Source organism: Coffea arabica, chromosome 6e (genome assembly GCF_036785885.1).
Source record: "Coffea arabica cultivar ET-39 chromosome 6e, Coffea Arabica ET-39 HiFi, whole genome shotgun sequence".
Classification (NCBI taxonomy): domain Eukaryota; kingdom Viridiplantae; phylum Streptophyta; class Magnoliopsida; order Gentianales; family Rubiaceae; genus Coffea; species Coffea arabica.
In genome coordinates this window covers 26,647,916-26,665,905 of record NC_092321.1, presented here as the reverse complement: position 1 = coordinate 26,665,905, position 17,990 = coordinate 26,647,916, and the positions used below count along the sequence as shown (strand labels likewise).

Here is a 17,990-nt window from a genome sequence, read left to right as displayed (position 1 = left end):
TTCTAATTCAAGTCTCGCACCATTTGGCCAGAAAGGATTGAGAACATCACCTTACTCCTGGACAAAGCGTGAGATAACCCAAGGAAATAACTCAAATGGAGCGGCTGGACTGCTGAAGTCACGTCAATGGCTCTGGGGCTGCGGTGATGGCAGTGGTGATGGAGTCTCGACTTCAATGGCTGCCGCGGCTTCCTTCCACAGCAATTTTCCTTCCCTTGTTGCTTTCTTTCAAAACCCTTCTCTCAGCCGTCTTTTACTCAGCTGTCATCACCAAAAAAAACTTCCCCTCAAAGATCGAAGCTTTCTTCAAATTTACTCCCAAAACCTAACCTTCACTCCAGAGTTTTAATCTCGCCACCCTTCTCCTCTCTGTTTTTCTGTTTTCTTTTTCTCTTTCTGGTCTTTCCTTTCAGTTTACAGCCGTCAAACTCTCTCGTTTTTTTTTCCTCGGTTGTGTCTTTCTTTTTGCTGTTCTCCTCCGTTGTCCAGAACCCCCAGGCCCTCCACCGTAACTGCCCTCCTTTGGTTTTTTGTTTTTGCTCCCCCCGTTCACCCTTAGCTCTCTCTCTTTTTTGTTCTCATTTCATTCACTCCCTCAAGCCCCTAGCCGCCGTTCCAGATTTCACTCCACACTCTCTGCCCGTCGATCCTCTCCCCCGATGAAGCTCCCTGGTTTTTTTGTTTTCTTTTGTTCTTCCTCCAGATTTTGCAGCCGTCGATCCTTACCCCCTTGGCGGCTGCTCCCTCCTTTTCTATTTATATGAAGCCCCCCTCCTCTAACCTACAGTCCTTTCTTACCTATTTGCAGCCAAGGCACTCCAGTCCTTCCTTGCAAATCCTTCCCTGCAAGCTGCGTTTTTGACGCAGCTTGCATGCCGCTACTATATTTATTTATTTTTTCTTTTTTTTTTTTAACTTTTTTTTTTTTTTTTTTAACTTAACAACTAACCGATTTAATCAAACAAAATTGATAACAATAACGCTAATAATAATAATAACAAAAATAACTTAATTAACATTGGATTGAATAAACAAAAATAAAACTAGAAATAACAAAATGCCACTTTCAACCTTCCATTTTTCATTTTTTCCTTTTCCATTTTTCCATTTTTCATTGTTTTCCTTTTTTTTCCTTTTTTTTCAAAATAACTTAACAAAAATAAGTAAGATGCTAAAAGATTGATTTTAAAAGACATAAAACACATTTTTTTGGAACGCTTTTTCCTTTTTCCTTTTTTTTCATTTTCATTTTCATTTTTCTTTCAAGAAAGCATTGAATAAAAACAAAATGACTAAAACATATTTTTGAATGCTTTTCTTTTTCAACAAATTCTATGATAAAACTTAAAAATAAAAATAAAACTGGAAACTAAAAACTAAAAACGAACACGACAAATAAAAACTAAAAAATGAAATTACACCAAAAATTTGGTGTCTACAATGGCCGTTCTTAAAACCCCCCACTTTCTAGCATTTGGTCATGCATAAAAGGTTACTTTCCACTATCACACGGGACAGTGAGAGTTTCAGGGAAAGAAACCTGTTTCTACATAACCAAGTGGAACCTTACGAATACGCGAGAGAAAGCGCTTTTCTTTTTTCTTGGTGGCCCTATCTTCTCTTCAACGACGTAGAAGCTCATTTTTTTCTATGTCTGGCATTTCTGTGTACCTTTTGCGGCGAGTAGAACTTCTACTCATTCACTTTAATTGTTCAAAGTGTACAACGCGAAAGGACTATATAAAAAAGGCAAAATTTTACCAATTAACAAATAAAAGGAACAGGTTTGTAAAATACTAAGCTAAAATTATTAAGCAAGCAATGAGCATGAAGGTAAGAAATTTAACAGTTAACAAATAAGCAGTAAACAAACGAAATAGAGGCATAAAATAAGTAACAAAAGCTAGTTTAGTATTCAATGCAAGGCTGCCTGTAATTTTTATCCTTCAGGTGTAATAGCACAGGACAGGAGCAGAATAACTCCTTGTAAATGCAGCAAACAAGAAATGGCAAGAAGCAAATAAGGTTCGACAATTCAAAAGTCAAAGAAGTAAAACTTAAAAAAGATGCAACCAACGAGAGCAGAAAATACAAGTAAAATAGACGGAATCTAAATGGTAAAATATAAAAGAAAGGGGGAAGAGAGGAGAACCACAAACACTAACCTGTTTGCCTGCAGAAAATCCATATGGTAGAGTCAAAGAAGAGCAGGTGGTATGACAATAAAATCGATCATGCAAAAGCTAACTGGGAAAAGAAAGAGAAAAGAAAAAAATAAACCCGTGTTAATAGGTTGAAAAGCAATGAAAAAATTAAAGGGACTAAACTGGTGCATGAGAAAAGAAACTGATAAAGAAGTGAAATAACAAGGTAATAAGCTAATTATTTAAAAAGAAAAAAGAAAAAAGCTCAACACATGTAGAGAGACTAAGTAAAATGATCTTGAAGCAGGACACTCACCAGCAACACAGCAGCAATAGCAACTCTACAAGCTGAAACCAATTCAGAAAATTAGCAACGAAAAAAGTCTAAAGGAAGCAAGAGCAGGAGAAGAAGCAAGCTCATAACCTACCTTTTTTCTGTCTAGCGAAAAAGTAACAGAAAAGGATTAGAAGAAACAATGTAGTAGCTGCACATCTACCACCAATCATGATGATAAGCTGTCGAATTTCTGCTAGGACAAATCTGTGACGACCCCACTTCCCCCTAAGGCGAACCAAAGGGTTTGGCGGGCCGTCTGCCCAGCTCTCGCCGGGACTCACTACAAAACTCAAGCATGAATATAATCGATGGTTCTTAAAAGCTCAAACGGAGTATAATATATCCACCAGTCCAACATACCAAAGTACGAGTCCAATACTTCATCTAAATTTTCACAATAATAACTTAAGTACAATCTTATGTTTGCAATTCAAATCATTCTTACAAAAGTAAAATCCCCAAAATGTCATGAGATTTACATTCACTTCAACCACAAGTACATCATACCATAAAGTTCACAAATCTTTCAAAATAACCATTACATTCCACAAAGAAGATCAATCACAACCTAGATAAAGGATAATCCACGGTACTCCAAATCCTTGTGCTTGAGTAACTATCCTTCTCGAGCCCTGCATAGAACTAAAATGTTTTTGGGGGTGAGCTAAAGCTCAATGAGGTTTCAAAAGGGAAAATCAAGTATTTATAAACCATTGCGTAAGTGTTACTTTGGAAACACATGTAGAAGTAATACTTTTGTTGGCAACTTTATTATGAGTACAACTCATAAATCATTTAAAAACCACTAACGTACATTTGGAATGCATGATCACATAAATATATTTTCATGAATTTTAGTCAAACAAATAGTGGCTCGTCCGACTAGAAGAACATTACAAGGATTGCTTCATCTCAGAGATTAATGCTCATGAGGAGTCTTACCCGAGAAATGTCAACTAGGAGAGCAATAACAGTGTTAATAATAAAGCAAACACAAAAGGATACAGTACTCAGTCCACTTCCGTCCTTATAACTCCCATTGGTAACTCCTTCGGTTGACTGGCCATCACCTTATCCCTTCAGTGGTAATACTCGAGTATACCAAAATACAGTGCCCAGGGTTATCAACCTATCCGACCGAGTCCGCTTCTGGCTCGAATAGGTGATAACGAAGGGGAGAAGGCCTTGTTCAGCCAATGTGATAAAGTACACATGGCCTACAGCATACGCAAATAACATATAAACAATGAAATATTGAACAGTTAAGCAATACAACAACAGTTAGGTCGAGTGCGATAAAGTACACACTCGCCTAGAACTAAGTACTTTTCATTCAAATGAACAAGATTCATCAAGTATTAGACCACTTAGGCATGAAAGAAGCACTCATCAAATCACATCACGTATATATATATAAGCAATTTTACAAGTAGTGGTTATAAAAGTTCGAGAAGCAATTTTGTGCAAAACAGTTTGGAATCCCTCACCGTAATCCGGAGCAAAGCAAGAGCAAAAGCAGGAAATTAAAAGAGCTTCTCGGTGTCCTCTGAATCACCTGAGATTAATCACAATTACAAATTACCTAGATGCTCGATTAAGGCGAATAAAGAAAACCTCTTAGATACACACACTCAAGCCTCAAGCTCAAGCAAATTGAAATAGGAAGTTTTAACTTAATCATTGGTATAAAACCAAAAGGAATTTAAAAGTCCCATTTCCGAGATAAATCGTGGCAAGGACTATCAATTTCAAAAGAAGGGTAAAATGCTTAATTTGGCACGGAAATCGAGAAGGTGAAAAATGTGTTCGTACTAGAAAATTTTCAATAAAAGCTCAAGTACTAGAGTATAAGTGAAAAAGAATCATGTTTCCTTGCCGAGCAAGTTTTCTACACTTTTCAATTAAATTTTAAATATTAACGCGCTATTCTCAATCTCTATAACTTGATAGTAAGATAAAATAATTCCACAAAGCTTGATTTAAAAGTACTCAAATTCAACAGACCAAAACGGACTTCACGATTTCAAATTATTTGCACATTGTATTCCTGGTTGCCAAAATAGCTAAATCACAATTCAAACATCAATTTCACTAGGGCTTCATCAATCATTAGCCCTAGGTCTCCACAGATTCAATTCCAAATAAAATTCAACAAAGGAAGTCCAAGGTATCAAGACAATCCAAAACGCAAACCAGGGAACTTCCAAGCACATTTTAGCCAACTACTTGAACAATTTATTAAAATTAAATTCTTGCAAAACTATTCGAATGGTCAAGGGCTTCATCAATCATTAGCTCTTGACAACCAATACTCGCTTCAAACACCAATCCATTCAAAATAAGAATAAAAACTACAGCCCACTTGACTCTCAAGTAGTTCTAAAATTCAGATTTTCTTTTCTTGATTCGGTAGTCAAGAAAAACCCAGCAAAATTCAATCCAAGATGTCCATTAAACCTTTAACTTTTACTTGCTAAATTCACTAAACACATAGCTTATCATCTGTCCAAACCAAGCTAAAGTAAATAATGTGAGGACTCGTAAAAACTATTATTTTTAAGCCTAATTTGTGGCTTAATAAATTATTTAATTGGATATTTGCCTCGAGGAATATTTTCTAGTCTTATTAGACCTAAATGCATGGTAATATAACTTCGTTATATTTTTAATGTAACTCATTTCACGAATTAATTTCCTGGAGCGCGTTTAGTAAAAATAATGAATAGTGCTTGGAGATTTTATCCGCTTGAGAGTACAATAAGTTTGGAATATTGGAGACATGTACAATGGACCTAAATTCGGTATTTTAATGTTTAAATACTCAAGTGATAGTTATTAGTACTATCGTTATAAGAATTTCTCGGAAGTTTCGCGTTATCGCGCTTAAATTGGAGATACGCGTTTTCACACGCGCGATTTAAATTCAGGAACTTTAGACCCTTATTTTGGGACGATTGAGAGTGAATAATATTTATATGAATATAAGTGCATTAGAGGTTTAGTGCACCAGTGAAACAAATTCGAGAGGAATCGAACACGAAACGCGCGGGAAAAAGAGTTAACCTTTGAATCAATGAGAGCCACACATTTTAGTTTCACATGGGTGCATCACACCAGATCAAAACCTTCCACTTTATCACCTCAAACAGCCGTGCAACTCTTCTTTTCCTTCTTCATTCCAGCCGTGCAACTCCAAGGAAAAACAAGACCAAGTTCTTCATTTTTCCTTCATCAAATTTTCATCAAACCTCTTCCAATTCACTCCAAATTCGAACTACACTTAACTAAACATTTAGAGATCCCATTGAGCTAAGAAAAGGAGTTGCTATCCATGGTTTTCTTGAGCATCTAAGGGGCCGAAATTTCTGCCTTCATCCTCTAATCAAGTAGGTGTTAATCCAACACTTAAATCTTGCTTTATGAAGATCATCTTACATGTATAAGGTAGTATTTGCATTTGGGTAGCTTGTTTATGGTGTAAAATGAAATGGGTGGGCTCTATGAACTCCCACCTTTGTCTTGAGGACTGATCTCATGCTTGATGATGGATTTAATGGTGGTTTAGTGCTTAAATTAGTGGATTAATGTTGTATTGTTGGTAGAAAATCATAGGAGGTGCTTGGAGCAAAAGTGACCGTTTTACCCCTGCCTTGTCCGACCATTTTTGTGCACAATTTTGAGGTTCTAATGACTTGATTATATTGTTTACATGTTATTGTGAGTGTGTACAAAATTTCATTGAAAAATAACATGATTTGGTTGGTTAAATGAGTTGATTTCCAAAGTTAGCAAAACTGGAAAATGAATCCCGTATTGCCCAGGCAGTCATCTTGTATCGGCTATAACTCTTTACTCCGATGTCGAAATTGAGTGCCGTCGGTGGCATTTGAAATTAGACATTCCCAGCTTTCCATTGGTACCAAATTCACATTCTAGTTCCACTTGAGTGAGCAACACCATTCGATTGAAAATCACTGTCCTGTTTCGTTTCTCTCCAGGAGACAGGACAGGACTTGTATCTTCATGCTCAAAAACGAGCTGTTTGTGAATGGAATTTGAAAATGGTTTCTTCTGAGCAAATTCAGCTTTATGAGAGAGCTTTCCAACGCCATCAACCACGCCCAATTCCAAGTTGAATTGAGTGATTTGTGGCCAAAGTTTGAAACAGCTACAGTGATAGAATTTTCCACTTGGACAGATTTGTAACTAACAATGACTTGGGACTTGTTATTTCGAAATTCTTGATGTAAATCACCTATCAAATGTATTTTGAATTCTTGCTAGACCTGATTATCATAAACGAGACATGTTTTAGGTATCTTCCCTTGGTCAAAAGTTTAGAAAAGGAAATTTTCATACACGAGGCAGCTTTGCCTTAAAAATTTGGAAACTTGAGTGATTTTGTTAAGTGACTTTCCGTGCATATTTTTCTATGAAATTTGACAGAGGAATAGCCCTTATATGGTAGTATAATCATACCAAATTTGGTGCCATTTCGAGTCTGTTTAGATGTTCAAACAAAGTCCCAAAGTTCATGTTTAAATCTGGAAATTCTTGATCGAGGAGGAATTTTTAGCCAACTTTGAGCTGCTATATCTTGGCGCTCAAAACTTCAATTCTTGTACCGTTTGTTTTGTTTTAAACTTTGATTGTAGCTCTAATTGAGTTCTAAATTTCGGAGGTTAGTTCGTATTGTATGAATTTTGCCGGATTTTCAAAGATGGTCAAAAACCAACCCCGAAACTGTCTAAATGGTCCCAAGCAGCAACTTTGAGTCAATTTTTGAATACCTTCTGTTTGGAATCATGGAAAAGTATCTTCTAGGAACTTTTAGCCTTTTGAAGAAGTTTCCAACGGTATCAAGCTTTCCAATTTTGGACCTACATAGTGCAAGATACGATTTTTCTAAAATTGACACCCAAAGCTGAAATTTGTCAATTTCTTAGAAAATGAGATTTTGGAAACTTGCCTTCTTTTCTCGATACCGATTGAACATTTTGAACTCGATTTCATGGAAAATATTAGTCTCTCTCTTTAGACTTTAAAACTTTACTCTTGAGCCTCGATTATTAATAATTAAGGCCCAATTAATGAATTCCCCTTAGATTGTATAACCTTCTTTGATAAGTAGGGGTTCTAAGTGATAGTGTATAATAGTTGATGGTTATTTGCCCAGGCGCTCAAGGGGACCTTCAAGAGGAACTCGAAGTGGACGTCTAGACATTTGTTTGAGTATTACTCTCTTGTTGCTATAGGTGAGTGTTCCATATAGGAATACGTAATTGGAATAAGTCTATGACATGCATAACCCATGATTATTAAGTGTTAAGTGCTATATGTTAAGTATTTACCACATTCATGCATATCTGAATAAGGTATACTTGAATTACTCGACATGAAATACCTGAAATATGTATATTTGAACTATTCGATATGAAATGCTTAAAGAGCATATTTATGTGATTACTTGAAATATTAGATATGAAATGCTTGGAGAGCATATCTACATGATGCGTTTAAATGATTAATTATGCTATGACAGCATAAGTCGGTTGGAGTGAATCTCCTCGACTCTTATGTGGAAAAAGTGAAAACGGCCAATGGTGGCCTATTAAAATGACATATGTCTACCAATTAACCGTAATTACCACCGTTTACCGTTAACCATGTTTACTTACCGTTTTCTAATCTATTCGGCTACTTGCTTACTTGATTATCTGCTAACGTAATCACCAACTTACTTGATCACTTGATTATCATGAATCGCATGTTATATGAAGTTGTCCATCATTGTTAGGCGAGTGTGTACTTTACCTCACTCGACTTACTCAAATGATGAATTTTACCTTTTGCCGAATTACTTGATTACTTGTGCATGTTGTAAGCTCTAAGCTGAATTGGGCCCTGCTCATCGTTACTAACCTACTCGAGCCAGGACTGGGCTCGATCGGGTAGGTTGGAACCTTGGGACACCGTTTCGGTATACTCGAGTATTACCACTGGAGGGATAAGGTGATGGCCAGTCAAACCGAGGGGATCCGGAAGTCATAAGGTGCAGATGACCGACAGAGTTCCACTGGAACACCGTATCCTACAGTATATGTTTACCTGGTATCATGATGATTGTTTCGTGCTAAAATGCCAACATGAAATCCTGAGCTATGCCTGTAATAAGCTCCAATCACTCGTGAACTATACATGTTAATGTCTCATACCATGATAAATGTCTCAAATTACCCGTACAATGATTATCACCTCATGATAACATGCCATTGTGTAACCTTGAACCATGCATATGATATGCCCAACTTACTTGATTTATTTGAACTGTTAGAGTGTCTTGGAATCTCACTGGGCTGTGTAGCTCATACCACGTTGTGGATTTCTTTTACAGGGTTCGAGACCAAGGGTGCTCGTGAGTAGTACTAGATTGTTTTCTTTTGAAAACTTTAAGTTATATTATAACGGATGGCTATTGTACCCTTTTCCGTTGGGTTGTATTTAAGCTTGAAAGCTACATAATTGTAAGTGTGAGATATTTGAAGTACTTTAATTATGTATTGAAGTTATTTAAAGTATTTCGAGCTTTTGAATGATGGATTGTAGTGAGTCCTGGCGAGAGCTGGGCAGGCGTTCCGCGGATACCCTTTGGTTCGCCTTAGGGAGAAGTGGGGGCGTCACAAATAATACACAAATCCAGCAAATAAACTCCCCAAAAGTCCCAACCAGTTCGGTCATGCTGGAAAATATTTTCCTTCAAAAATTGCTTTAGTTCATGTTCCACAAATCAAACAATTATGAAAATTATACTGTTGTAGAATAGATTTTTAATACTATCACATCCCAGAAGACACTTTTCAAAGATTCAAATCACAAATAGGCCAAATATTCGATCCAAGTCAAGAATTCAGTTTCCTGAGGAAACAGGACATTCAAACAGGACAGCCTACTTTGAGGAATCACGGACAGCAGTACACATGGAGGAAAAATATGAAATTTCTACAAAACAAAGGCCCATGACTCTAGTTTCAAATGCCACTGACGGCACCTCAATCGGATTTTCCTACACCAAGATATAAGCATTTTACTGAGACTGGTCAGAGAAATCCAAAAATCTGGAAACTCATTTTTCACTTGTGAAAAACTCCTTTTTCTCTTTTAAAACCATAAGACTCTTATTCAAACCATCATACATTTAAGTATGACATTCATACCAGCATATACCAAAGCAAATAACGCTTAATTCCAATAAATTATTCCACCAAAAAGTCCCCATAAATCTGTCATCAGCTAAGATAAAATTTTCCAGCAATTGATAGTTTATTTATATAGCTTTTGTTCCTAGTTTTCTTCAATTCTTACCTCAGCTCAACATGCAAAAGGTGATTAGCAAGCCTCAAGCAAATCTTAAACATCCAATACGAAAATCTGAATTGAAATTCGAAAACAAAACTAATTAAATGCTCACTTCCTTCTCTCGACCAAGCTGGAATATTTTGCAGCAGAAAATTTCCCTCGGTTTCAATCCACAATTCAACTTTTCCTCAGATTTTCTTCCATTAAGCTTCACTTAATACTTAAAGCTAACAATCTATATGCAATTCATAACAAAATTTTCCATTTGACAGCAATTACAAATGCAAACAAACATGAAGTCTCTCGGCTATTCCAGAAAATTTCCAGTAGCTAAGTTAGACGCAAATCTGGATTTTCTCCAACTAAAACCTTGTATTAGGTACTCAAAACCAACATGCATGACTAATTAGTGGAATTACTATCAGCTCTGGTTTAAATCAAGTTCGGACAGCACTACTATCATTCACAATTCCAGAATTTGGTTCAACCATTCTCGGATGTTCTTGCATGAAGCAGAGTCGTGTATTATTTTTCCCTTCTAGCATAATACGGCTAATTAACTTCATGCATGGTTTAAACTTCTTGTTTTCAGTTAGTTAAACACATTTCTAAGCTCAGATTATCACAGATTAGCTAATTAAAGTTACAAAAATCCAGCTCACACATTCAGCAGCTTCAATTCATTCCAAACCAGATTTCTTAAGTCACAATTCTTCATCTAACCTCACCAGTCCACATGCATGCTTATAGACAGCTTCATCATCCCATATACATCTCATCTAAGTTCAGAAATTACCTTAGCTTGAAGTCTAACACACACGACTAGCGGCTGCAAAACTCTTCCTTCTTGGTCAGACCAGAATTTCAGTCCGTCCAGTCCTCTTTTCTCTTGTCCAAGCTTGCGACTGAAATGGAGGATGTTTAGCTCACAGCCCTCTTCACTACCTCACGGTTGGATTGGGTATAGAGCAGCAGGTTCCATTTTTTTCTCTAGCTCACGGATGGAAGATATTGCAGCTCGGCCTCTCACTCTCTCTCGGTCGATACTCACGAGGTAAGTCTCTCCCTCACTCTTTTGTTGTTGGTCCAAAGCAGAATGAGGTTGTGAAGGGTGGTGGTGTTGCGGTATTTAGGAGAAGAGGTTGAGTGTGCAGGAGGGTGGAGTGTGAAGGTGGTGAAAGAAATGTATTGGCCGAGTGAGAGGTGAGGTAGTTATGTTGTCCGAAATTTGCTGGGTTTGCATGGTGGTTTTGGTGAGCTTGGGAGGGTAGTTTAGTCTTTTCACATTCCTTCTAATGAACACTTAAGTCCTTGATTCTAGTTTGATCCCAAAAATTTATTCCGAATGTAATTGAACCTCCTAATGATGCGCTAATCTCACGAGGTTTCAATTATCGTAATTTTTACGTCCTACACGTATCTAGTATACATGTATTGTAAAATTTATCGATGGTATCTTAATACTAAGGTTTTTGTATACCCTTAATCTTATTCGGAAAGAATGTTAGCTACTGCAAATTAAGGAAATTTATTTTTAAAGAGTAAACTTAATATAACTCAAGAATTATTACTTTTGTATAATAAAACCGAATAATTCAATATTGGCATAGTTATATTATTTATTTCATAAAATTTATCTTTACACTTTTATTTCAAAACAATTAGTTACAATACTAGAATTCAAAGAAATTAATGATTAGATCAATGAAATAGTTTACCATCGAAATATGAAGTTAATGTAACAAAACTAAGAAGTTTAGTAGTTTAGCACAATTCTTTTATTTTGCACATAACGTTTATTTCTACGCACTTATTTAAAAACAATTAGACTTAGTGCTAAAATTTATTAAAGAATTAAAATGCAAATGAAATATGCACTGATATTTATATGTCTATTTTCAGGGTTCTCACAAAATCAGGCAATGTCAGTAACCATTGTACAAAGGAAAAAAACAAAGGATTATCGCTAAACAGAGCAGGCTAAAAGGTGAGATTTGGCAGGACTACACAGTGACGGTTACTCCATTTTTACAAACATGACCATGATAAAGAAACCAAAGAAGAGAAAACACATTAAGAGAGAGAGAGAGAGAGAGAGCAAATTAAAAGATAAAGGCTGGATAATATAGTAAAACAGAGGTCCCAACTTTCACATCAAATATAACAACTCCCCACCAAATGAACGTACTCGGAAGTGATGGCTGAGGATGCATTTGATTAAAATGCATAGAAAGGACATTTTAAAATTGAAGTAAGTAATGGGTAAGCGCAATTTTCCAAGTAAAGATACGAAAGAAGATAATTTTCTTAGTAAAAATGATATTAATAGAGAGGCATTTTTTTTTTTGAATAGTTAAAAACGTAGGCCAACTAATTAATTAATTGTTAACAAATAAAAATGATGAGAAAAACCCAACAATTAAACATAATCTTGTTGGACAATAGTAATAAATGGAATGAGCAATTAATTAACCGCTGACAATTAATTGCAAAAAATTGATAGGTAAACATAAGTGTTAGGACAAAAAAAGGGAACCTTTTATGTTAACCCAACATATTGGTACTAATCAGCCAATAACTATTTGTTAATAATCCATTGTAAAAAGAGAAACCACATTGAGAGAAAGAGCAAATTAAAAGACAAAGGCTGGGTAATATAATAAAACAGAAGTCCCAACTATCACATCAAATACAACAACTTCCCACCAAATGAAAGTAATCAGAAGTGGTGGCTGAGAATGCATTTGATTAAAATGCATAGAAAGTACATTTTAAAATTGAAGTAAGTAGTGGGTAAGCACAATTTTCCAGGTAAAGATACGAAAGAAGATAATTTTCTTAGCAAAAATGATATTAATAGAGAGGTATTTTTTTTTGAATAGTTAAAAACGTAGGCCAACTAATTAATTAATTGTTAACAAATAAAAATGACGAGAAAAACCCAACAATTAAACATAATTTTGTTGGACAATAGTAATAAATGGAATGAGCAATTAATTAACCGCTGACAATTAATTGCGAAAAATTGATAGGTAAACATAAGTGTTAGGACAAAAAAAGGGAACCTTTTTTGTTAACCCAACATATTGGTACTAATCAGCCAATAACTATTTGTTAATAATCAATTGTAAAAAGAGAAACCACATTGAGAGAAAGAGCAAATTAAAAGACAAAGGCTGGATAATATAATAAAACAGAAGTCCCAACTATCATATCAAATACAGCAACTCCCCACCAAATGAAAGTAATCAAAAATGGTGGCTGAGGATGCATTTGATTAAAATGCACAGAAAGTACATTTTAAAATCAAAGTAATGGGTAAGCGCAATTTTCCAGGCAAAGATACGAAAGAAGATAATTTTCTTAGCAAGGATGATATTAATAGAAAGGCATTTTTTTTAATAGTTAAAAACGTAAGCCAACTAATTAATTAATTGTTAACAAATAAAAATGATGAGAAACAACCAACAATTAAACATAATTTTGTTGGACAATAGTAAAAAATTGAATGAGCAATTAATTAACTGCTAACAATTAATTGTGAAAAATTGATAGGTAAACATAAGTGTTAGGACAAAAAAAAAAAGGAACCTTTTTTGTTAATCCAACATATTGGTACTAATCAGCCAATAACTAATTGTTAACAATCCATTGTAAAAGTTTGACAAGCAAACATAAGTTGCAGGGGGAAAAAAAGCAAAAGGAGAAAATTTGTTGGTTAATTTAAGTCGATGATACTAATCAGGTACTAAAAAGAATTAGCCACAAAAAATCGACAACAAACCGTGCTTTCGTGGACAACATAAAAAGGCCAAAATTGGTTGGCACTAATTAGTTTTTACCAATTAATTGCAAGGTATTGGCAATGAGATGCAATTCGTTGGGGACCAAAAAGAAGCTTAATTTTTGTCAATGCGATCCACTGGGCAAAAAAAAAAGGCCAAATTTTAGCACAATCCTACGTGCATTTAGAGGAGGATTTGTCAGCCAAACAAAAAGTGAAATTATTAATTAACTAATGAAGCATTAATGGCAAAACAGGGCATTCTTTCGATAACATCTATAAAAAAATTGATAATTAAATGTTTTTTTTTTGGAACAAAAAAAAGGCCTTTTTTAGGCTAACAATTGCAAGGAATCGCTAATTAAACGCGATCCATTGGATGATAAGAAAAAGGCATTATTAAGTAGTTATTAACAATTAATTGCAAAGTATTGGTAAATAGATGCAATTTGGTGGAAGAGAAAAAAAGGCCATTTTTTTGTTAATATGATCCATTGGAGCAAAAGAAAAAGGTGGCCAAATTTTAGCGATACGTTCGGCAAAAAAAAAAAAAGAAGCCCAAATTTGAGCACAATCCTGCATGCATTTAGAGGAGGACTTATTAGGCAATCATAAGGCAAGATCATTAATTAACCATGAAGCATTAATCGCAAAAAAAGAGGGCATTTCTTGATAGCATTAGTAAAAAAAACAATAATTAAATGCATTTCTTTTTGGCAACAACAAAAAAAGTCAATTTTTTTGTTAACAATTGCAAATAACTGCTAACCATACACGATCCATTGGATGACAAAAAAAGGGCATTATTAAGTAGCCACTAACAACTAATTGCAAAGAATTGGTAATTAGACGCGATTTGGTGAGAAAAAAATCTGTTTGAATTAGTTGTTTCTAGCGATGTTTTTGAAAAAATTTTCTTTAGCAGCGCACATGAAAAATTTTTACTATAAAATTTTTTTGAAATATTTGATATGTTGTATGCACGAGATATTTTTTAAGTTATTGTGTATTACTGTAGCATTGTATTTGGAAAATTATTTTTGAAAAAATGGCCAATCCAAACAGATATGATCCATTATTGCAAAAGGAAACGGGCAAATTTTAGCACAATACATGCATTCAAAGGATGATTTGTTGGGAAATAAAAGGGCGAAAAAATTATTAGCTAACCAAAGAACCATTAACCGCAAAAAAAAGGGCATTTTTTCGATAACAATCGTAAAAAAAAGTGATAATTAAACTTAACACTGCATTAACATCTGACCAATCAAAACAATTCAATTGAGCACAGTAAAAAAAAATCCGTTGAGAAGAAAAAATGGCCAATCCAAACAGATATGATCCATTATTGCAAAAGGAGACTGGCAAAATTTAGCACAATACATGCATTCAGAGGATGATTTGTTGGGCAATAAAAGGGCGAAAAAATTATTAGCTAACAAATGAACCATTAACCGCAAAAAATAAGAGGGTATTTTTTCAATAACAATCGTAAAAAAAAGTGATAATTAAACTTAACACGGCATTAACATCTGACCAATCAAAACAATTCAATTGAGCATGATAAAAAAAATCCATTGGGGAAGAAAAAGAAGGCCAAATTTCATCATAATTGACCAATCAAAACTCACCACATAACCATTTTCATGTGCAATTGAGAGGACAAGCACCAATTGACAAATCAGGAGACAACAACTCATCAAATTGAAATCAATTGGAGGACTACCACCAATCAGCCAATGGGAGAGCACCGCATCAGCAAGCAATTCAATTGGAGGCAATTGCATTCACACATAGACTATATATGTTAATAACAATCTAAAAAAATGTGATAATTAAACTTAACACTGCATTAATATCTGACCAATCAAAACAATTCAATTGAGCATAGTAAAAAAAAATCCGCTGGGGAGAAAAAATAGTCAATCCAAATAGATATGATCCATTATTGCAAAAGGAGACGGGCAAATTTTAGCACAATACATGCATTCAGAGGATGATTTGTTGGGCAATAAAAGGGCGAAAAAATTATTAGCTAACCAACGAACCATTAACCGCGAAAAAAAAGAGGGCATTTTTTTATAACAATCGTAAAAAAAAAGTGATAATTAAACTTAACACTGCATTGCCATCTAACCCATCAAAACAATTCAATTGAGTATAGTAAAAAAAAATTCGTTGAGGAGAAAAAATGGCCAATTCAAACAGATATGATCCATTATTGCAAAAGGAGACTGGCAAATATTAGCACAATACATGCATTCAGAGGATGATTTGTTGGGCAATAAAAGGGCGAAAAAATTATTAGCTAACCAATGAACCATTAATCGCAAAAAAAAAGGGCATTTTTTCGATAACAATCGTAAAAAAATGTGATAATTAAACTTAACACAGCATTAACATCTGACCAATGAAAACAATTCAATTGAGCATGGTAAAAAATAAATCCGTTGGGGAAGAAAAAGAAGGCCAAATTTCATCACAATTGACCAATCAAAACTCATCACATAACCTTTTTCATGTGCAATTGAGAGGACAACCACAAATTGACAAATCAGGAGACAACAACTTATCAAATTGAAATCAATTGGAGGACTGCCACCAATCAGCCAATGGGAGAGCACCACATTAGCAAGCAATTCAATTGGAGGCAATTGCATTCACACATAGACTATATATGTTTATAACAATCGTAAACAAAAATGATAATTAAACTTAACACTGCATTAATATCTGACCAATCAAAACAATTCAATTGAGCATAGTAAAAAAAAAAATCAGTTGGGGAGAAAAATGGTCAATTCAAATAGATATGATCCATTATTGCAAAAGGAGACGGCAAATTTTAGCACAATACATGCATTCAGAGGATGATTTGTTGGGCAATAAAAGGGCGAAAAAATTATTAGCTAACCAACGAACCATTAACCGCAAAAAAAGAGGGCATTTTTTTTATAACAATCGTAAAAAAAAAAGTGATAATTAAACTTAACACTGCATTAACATCTGGCCAATCAAAACAATTCAATTGAGCATGGTAAAAAAAAATCGTTGGAGAAGAAAAATATGGCCAAATTTCATCATAATTGACCAATCAAAACTCACCACATAACAATTTTCTTGTGCAATTGAGAGGACAACCACCAATTGACAAATCAGGAGACAGCAACTCATCAAATTAAAATCAATTGGAGGACTGCCACCAATCAGCCAATGGGAGAGCACCACATTAGCAAGCAATTCAATTGGAGGCAATTGCATTCACACATAGATAATATATGTTAATAACAATCGTAAAAAAAATGATAATTAAACTTAACACTGCATTAATATCTGACCAATCAAAACAATTCAATTGAGCATAGTAAAAAAAAATCCGTTGGGGAGAAAAAATGGTCAATTCAAATAGATATGATCCATTATTGCAAAAGAAGACGAGCAAATTTTAGCACAATACATGCATTCAGAGGATGATTTGTTGGGCAATAAAAGGGCGAAAAAATTAATAGCTATCCAACGAACCATTAACCGCAAAAAAAAAGGGCATTTTTTCGATAACAATCTTACAAAAAAGTGATAATTAAACTTAACACTGCATTAATATCTGACCAATCAAAACAATTCAATTGAGCATAGTAAAAAAAAATCCGTTGGGGAAGAAAAAGAAGGCCAAATTTCATGACAATTGACCAATCAAAACTCGCCACATAACCATTTTCATGTGAAATTGAGAGGACAACCACCAATTGACGAATCAGGAGACAACAACTCATCAAATTGGAATCAATTAGAGGACTACCACCAATCAACCAATGAGAGAGCACCACATCAGCAAGCAATTCAATTGGAGGCAATTGCATTCACACATAGACTATATATGTTAATATCAATCGTAAAAAAAATGATAATTAAACTTAACACTGCATTAACATTTGACCAATCAAAACAATTCAATTGAACATAGTAAAAAAAAATCCGTAGGGGAGAAAAAATGGTCAATCCAAATAGATATGATTCATTATTGCAAAAGGAGACGGGCAAATTTTAGCACAATACATGCATTCAGAGGATGATTTGTTGGGCAATAAAAGGGCGAAAAAATTATTAGCTAACCAACGAACCATTAACCGCAAAAAAAGAGGGCATCTTTTTTATAACAATCGTAAAAAAAAAAAGTGATAATTAAACTTAACACTGCATTAACATCTGACCAATCAAAACAATTCAATTGAGCATGGTAAAAAAAAATCGTTGGGGAAGAAAAAGATGGCCAAATTTCATCATAATTGACCAATCAAAACTCACCACATAACCATTTTCTTGTGCAATTGAGAGGACAACCACCAATTGACAAATCAGGAGACAGCAA

The 17,990-nt window shown here is 34.6% G+C and overlaps 1 long non-coding RNA gene across 1 annotated transcript; it reads left to right on the top strand.

The window, feature by feature from the left end:
* Nucleotides 1–5,640: 5,640 nt before the first annotated feature.
* On the top strand, nt 5,641–9,059 carry LOC113697388 (uncharacterized). Its single transcript, XR_003449860.2, has 3 exons — nt 5,641–5,867; nt 7,658–7,736; nt 8,876–9,059. It is a non-coding gene; the product is annotated as an uncharacterized lncRNA (long non-coding RNA).
* The last annotated feature ends 8,931 nt before the right edge of the window (nt 9,060–17,990 follow it).